This window comes from Triticum dicoccoides, chromosome 3A (assembly GCF_002162155.2).
Source record: "Triticum dicoccoides isolate Atlit2015 ecotype Zavitan chromosome 3A, WEW_v2.0, whole genome shotgun sequence".
Lineage (NCBI taxonomy): Eukaryota > Viridiplantae > Streptophyta > Magnoliopsida > Poales > Poaceae > Triticum > Triticum dicoccoides.
The window spans coordinates 463,505,130-463,511,110 of record NC_041384.1 but is presented as its reverse complement, the minus strand read 5'-3'; positions in this window follow the sequence as shown (position 1 = coordinate 463,511,110).

The following is a 5,981-nucleotide window of genomic DNA, read 5'->3' as shown; positions in this document are numbered from 1 at the left end:
AACGGCGACGTGGCGGCGATGCAGGGCTTCCGGGGAGCTGTGGAGCGGTGGGGAGGAAGAGGGAGTCGAGGCGGAGCTCCTGAGCTAGTCGGGGGAGCGAGGGGTGGTCGGAGATGGCTGCTATGGCGAACGGCGGCGACGGTGGTGTTCGGCCGTGTGAGAGAGAGAGCGAGGGAGAGGAGGGGAGAGCCGGGGGAGAGTGAGAGAGAGCAGGGGGGGATCGGGACGGCCTGCGGGAGTCGTCCACGCAGCCAGGAGCTCGTCGGCAAGCAGGAGGTGGCCGCGCGGCCGTGCGCGCGCGAGCACGCAGCAGCTTCGGGGCGAGGGGAGGAAGACGACGGAGAGCTGCAGTGGTGGGCTGGGCCGGCTGCTGGCTGGGTCGGCCAGCTGGCTGGGCCGCACAGTGGAGGAGCCCAGGTAAGTTTTCCCCTTTTTATTTCTGTTTCTGTTTTATTTAATATATCTGCAACTTTGTTGAATTAAATAAAATACCTAGGCAATTTCAAAAATCACCAAATCACTCCTGGTCCATAGCTGGATTATTTCCAACATGAAACATTTTAGTTTGGAGGTATTTGAGCATTTAAATATTTTATATAATTTTAAATGCCCAAATTCAAATATTTATGAATTAATTCAAAAACCCTAAGATGGCCTAGGAAAATGTGCACCACTTTTGGCAGAGGTTCTGAACCAAGACAAAAATGATGGACATTTTAGAAGGGCATTTCAGGTTCATTGAAAATTATTTTAGTAAACCCTAGTTGGTTTCAGAGGGGACTGGGGGTTCTGTCATCCCCATTTCAAGTTTCTGATGAAAGAGTAAACATGATGCAACACTCTAATGCATGACTAGCTAGGTTGTGACAACTCACCCCCACTCAAAAGAATCTCGTCCCGAGATTTGGGTTCCTCCGGGAAGAAGGCGGGGTACTCGAGTCGAAGACGATCCTCCCTTTCCCAAGTTGCTTCATCCTCAGAATGGTGCGATCATTGAACCTTGAGAAACTTGATATTATGACGTCGGGTGGTACGTTCGGCCTGATCGAGGATACGAACGGGGTACTCTCGATATGTAAGATTATCTTGGAGATCAAGCGTTTCGTGGTCCACTTCACGGATAGGATCCGAGAAGCAACGCCTGAGTTGAGAAACGTGGAAGACATCGTGAACTCTGGAGAGGTGCGGAGGTAGTTCCAACTGGTAGGCAACTTCTCCTCGTTTGGCAAGAATGCGAAAAGGTCCAATGTAACGAGGAGCCAATTTGCCTTTGATACCGAAACGATGGGTTCCCTTCAGAGGGGTGACCCGAAGATAAGCCTTCTCGTCAACCTCGAAAGTCATAGCCTTATGTTTTCGGTCATATTGACTCTTTTGACGAGATTGGGCTGTTTTCAACTTTTCACGAATGATGCGAACTTGTTCTTCTGCTTCCTGAATCATATCCGGGCCAAAGAATTGTCTTTCCCCGGTCTCTGACCAGTTAAGGGGTGTTCGACACCGTCGTCCATAGAGAACTTCAAAAGGGGCTTTACCCAAGCTAGATTGATAGCTGTTGTTATAAGCGAATTCGGCAAATGGAAGGCACTTCTCCCAATCCATTCCGAATGAGATAACAGAGGCTCGAAGCATGTCTTCTAGAATCTGGTTGACGCGTTCCACTTGACCGCTCGACTGAGGGTGGAAGGCGGTGCTAAAGGAGAGACGGGTTCCCATAGCATTTTGGAAACTTTCCCAAAATCGAGAGGTGAAAAGACTTCCTCGATCCGAGTTAATTTCCAAAGGGACACCATGAAGGGACACTATTCGGGAGATGTATAAGTCTGCCAGCTGACTAGCGGTTATACTCTCTCGAACAGGTAGGAAATGGGCTACTTTGGAAAGACGATCGACCACGACGAAAATAGCATTATTCCCTCTCTTGGTCCTGGGAAAACCGGTAATGAAATCCATACCAATTTTATCCCATTTCCATTCAGGAATAGCTAAGGGTTGAAGGGTGCCAGCAGGCCGTTGGTGCTCTGCTTTTACACGACGACAGACGTCGCAGTTAGCAATATACTGAGCAATTTCTCTCTTCATCCTAGTCCACCAGAACCTCTGGCATAGGTCCTGATACATCTTAGTACTACCGGGATGAATAGTGAGAGGAGATTCATGAGCTTCCTTAAGGATTAATCGCCTTAGGTTGCGCACTTTGGGAACTACTAATCGATTCCCGAAGTATACGACTCCTTGATCATTAATGGAGAAACAATTCGCAATTCCTTTCTGAATGTTCCTCTTGATGCGGGAGATTCCCGGATCTACCTTCTGTGCTTTGATAATTTGATCCGTAAGGGTAGGTTTTGCCACCATGGTGGAGAGAAAACCTTGAGGAACAATATGAAGGTTAAGCTTCCGAAATTCCTCATGAAGAAGCGGTTGACTTTGTTGTAACATCAGGTTGTTACAATAAGATTTACGACTTAGCGCATCAGCCATGACGTTGGCTTTCCCTGGGGTGTAGGTTATTCCTAAGTCGAAGTCAGTGATCAATTCAACCCAACGTCTCTGCCTGAGATTCAAATCTGGTTGGGTGAAAATATACTTCAGACTTTGGTGATCAGTGAATATTTCGCAACGATTACCGAGGAGGTAATGTCGCCAGGTCTTAAGTGCATAGACTACGGCTGCAAGCTCTAGATCATGAGTGGGATAATTCTCCTCATGTGGGTGCAATTGCCGTGAAGCGTAGGCAATTACGTGTCGATCTTGCATGAGAATGCAACCTAGTCCTTGTCGCGAAGCGTCGCAGTAGATAACAAAGTCCTTAGAGAAGTCTGGCGGTACCAGTACGGGAGCAGAAGTCAGGCGTCTTTTCAGTTCCTGAAAGCTGTGCTCACATGGTGGAGTCCACTCGAACTTCTTATCTTTCTTGAGGAGTTCGGTTAGGGGTTTAGCAACCTTGGAGAAGTTCTCGACAAAGCGACGACAATAGCTCGCTAAGCCTAGAAAACTCCGAACTTGCTTGACTGATTCAGGTGGAGTCCAGTTAAGGACGGCTTGAACTCGCTCAGGGTTAACAGCAATACCTTTACCAGATATTACATGACCCAGATAGGTCACTTCTGACAACCAGAATTCACATTTAGAAAATTTGGCATAAAGGCGATGCTCTCGAAGTTTCTGCAACACTAGCCTTAGATGTTCGGCATGTTCTTCCTCGTTCTTGGAGTAGATGAGTATATCATCGAGGTAAACCACGACGAATTTATCCAAATACTCCATGAAGATTGAGTTCATTAACCGAGAAAAGGTGGCTGGAGCGTTGGTTAAACCGAAGGACATGACGGTGTACTCGTATTGGCCATAACGAGTAACAAAGGCCGTTTTAGGAATGTCCCCGTTTCTGATTTTGATTTGGTGGTAGCCCAACCTCAAATCCATCTTGGAGAAGACTGAGGATCCAGCGAGCTGATCGTACAGGTCGTTGATCCTGGGAAGCGGATATTTGTTCTTGATTGTGACCAAATTGACAGGTCGGTAATCTACAACCATCCGGTCCGTACCATCCTTCTTCTTGACGAATAGGACGGGGCAAGCCCACGGAGATGAGCTAGGTCGGATGAAACCCTTTTTCAAGGACTCATCGAGTTGTTTCTTAAGCTCGGCTAGTTCTAGGGGTGCCATCTTATAAGGTCTTCTAGCAATCGGAACGGTTCCTGGAATGAGGTCTATTACAAACTCAACATCCCTGTCAGGTGGAACACCTGGCAATTCCTCTGGAAAGACATCCGGGAAGTCACGGACTACCGAAACGTCCTCAAGGTCTGGCAAAGGGCTGGCGTTAAGATAATATAATTGTCGCTTGGCTATTCGGGTCAAGACATTAACTATCTTTCCCGAAGGATGGGTGAGTTGAACAGTCCTAGAGAAGCAATCGATTTGGGCATGATGAGCTGACATCCAGTCCATGCCCAGAATGATATTAATATCTGAAGATTTAAGGGCTATCAAAGACGCGAGGAAAACAAGTCTGTCGACTTGGATTTCATTTCCATAGCTTACCCTAGAGGTCTGCCATCTAGAACCAGGGGTAGAGATTTCCATAGTGGATGGCATGTCACAGAATGCAACGTTATGCAGACGAGCATAACTTTCGGATATAAAAGAATGAGAGGCTCCTGTATCGAAAAGAACAGATGCCGGGTGGCAATTAACAAGAAGTGTACCGAGAACGACATTGGGATCCTCTTGAGCTTCTTCGGCAGAGACACAGTTGACATGGCCACGTGAAGCGGTGACCGGCTTGGCGTGGAATACTTTTCCTGTCGGCTTGCCACGGCCAACAGCTTTAGCAGATTGATTGGGGTTGGTCTGGGGGCATTCACGCATATAGTGACCAGATTCCCCACACTTGAAACAAGTCACGGAACTGGTACGTGGAGGAGCATTGTTAGTTGGACCCCCATAGGGCTTGGCTGGAGCAGACTGTTGAACGGGCCGAGGCGCCTGGAAAGATGGCCTCGGTGTGAACCTGGGTGGCAGGGCGGTGTTGGGTACCCACACGCGGCGCTTCTGAGGACCAGCACCGGATGAGGAACCCATGTCACGTCCATGCTTGCGTGTTGCGTCATAGTCAGTCTGACCAGTTTCAGCACTGATGGCTTTGTTGACAAGTTTCGAAAAAGATGTGCACTCATGCAGACGGAGGTCGCGGCGAAGCTCAGGACTAAGGCCCTTACGAAACCTTGCTTGCTTCTTGGCGTCAGTAGACACTTCCTCAGTTGCATATCGGGCGAGATTACCAAACTCCCTGCTATAGGCATCCACAGAAAGTCGGCCTTGGGTGAAACTGCAAAATTCTTCACGTTTACGGTCCATGAGACCCTCCGGAATGTGATGTTCACAGAAAGCCTCGCTGAATTCAGCCCAAGTAGTGACATGGCCCGCTGGGCGCATAGCTCCATAATTCTCCCACCATAGACTGGCGGGGCCTTCAAGATGATATGCAGCAAAGGTGACCTTGTCAGCCTCCGCTACCAGCGCGGAACGCAGTTTGTGAGAGATACTGCGAAGCCAGTCATCAGCGTCGAGAGGCTCGACGGAGTGGTGGAACGTGGGTGGATGCAATTTGATAAAATCACTGAGTGACACCACGTTAGCCCTCTGATGGTGTGCTGTATTCTGTTCAATACGCTCCAACAAACGGTTTGTCTCCCGCTTGTTTCTCTCAGCTTCCATCATCACCTCGGCTAGTGAAGGAGGATGAGGCAGATTTACATCCCTGGCTTCACTGCCTTCGGCCTGCTCTTGAGAAGCAGGGTTAGCGCGCGTGTTGACCATCCTAGGTAAACAAGACAATGATTTAGTCAGGATGGTAAAATTCCAACATAGGATTCATAATGTAAGAAATAACTCGGAATGCAAGATGATCATCCGTATGACATGGTAGATACAGAAACTGCTTCTTTTATTCCATCGTCATACACACCATACAGGGTTTAGTACAAGACCAAACAAAGTACTATTACGGTGAAAAGAGGATTACATCTCATCGGAGGCATTCCAAGCTCCTATACATTATTTTTCTACACCTCCGGAAGGAGTACAAACTAGGTCATATCCCACGAGTCACGCAGGACGATAGACGACACAGCTAGTGCGAACTAGTGATACTACCACTAACTCAGACCGATCCGTAGTAGTCCTCGTAGAAGTCACCTCCATAGCCTGGGAGCTCAACATGATCATCTGGAAACAGACGGTCTCGCGGAGCTTGTGGACCATAGGGGCTAGGATGAGGCCTTGGACCAACAAACGGTGGCCTGCGGGGATCGCGAGGTGGGGTGATGCCTCCTACATCACGCCAAACCATCACGTCTGGCAGAGCAGATCTCACAGGATAGAGATCGCGCATATCTGAGAATCCAGCTTGCACCGCCGGTGCGAACCGAGTCAAAGTGGCCCAGTGGTCAGCACGGGTGTTGAAGAGCTCT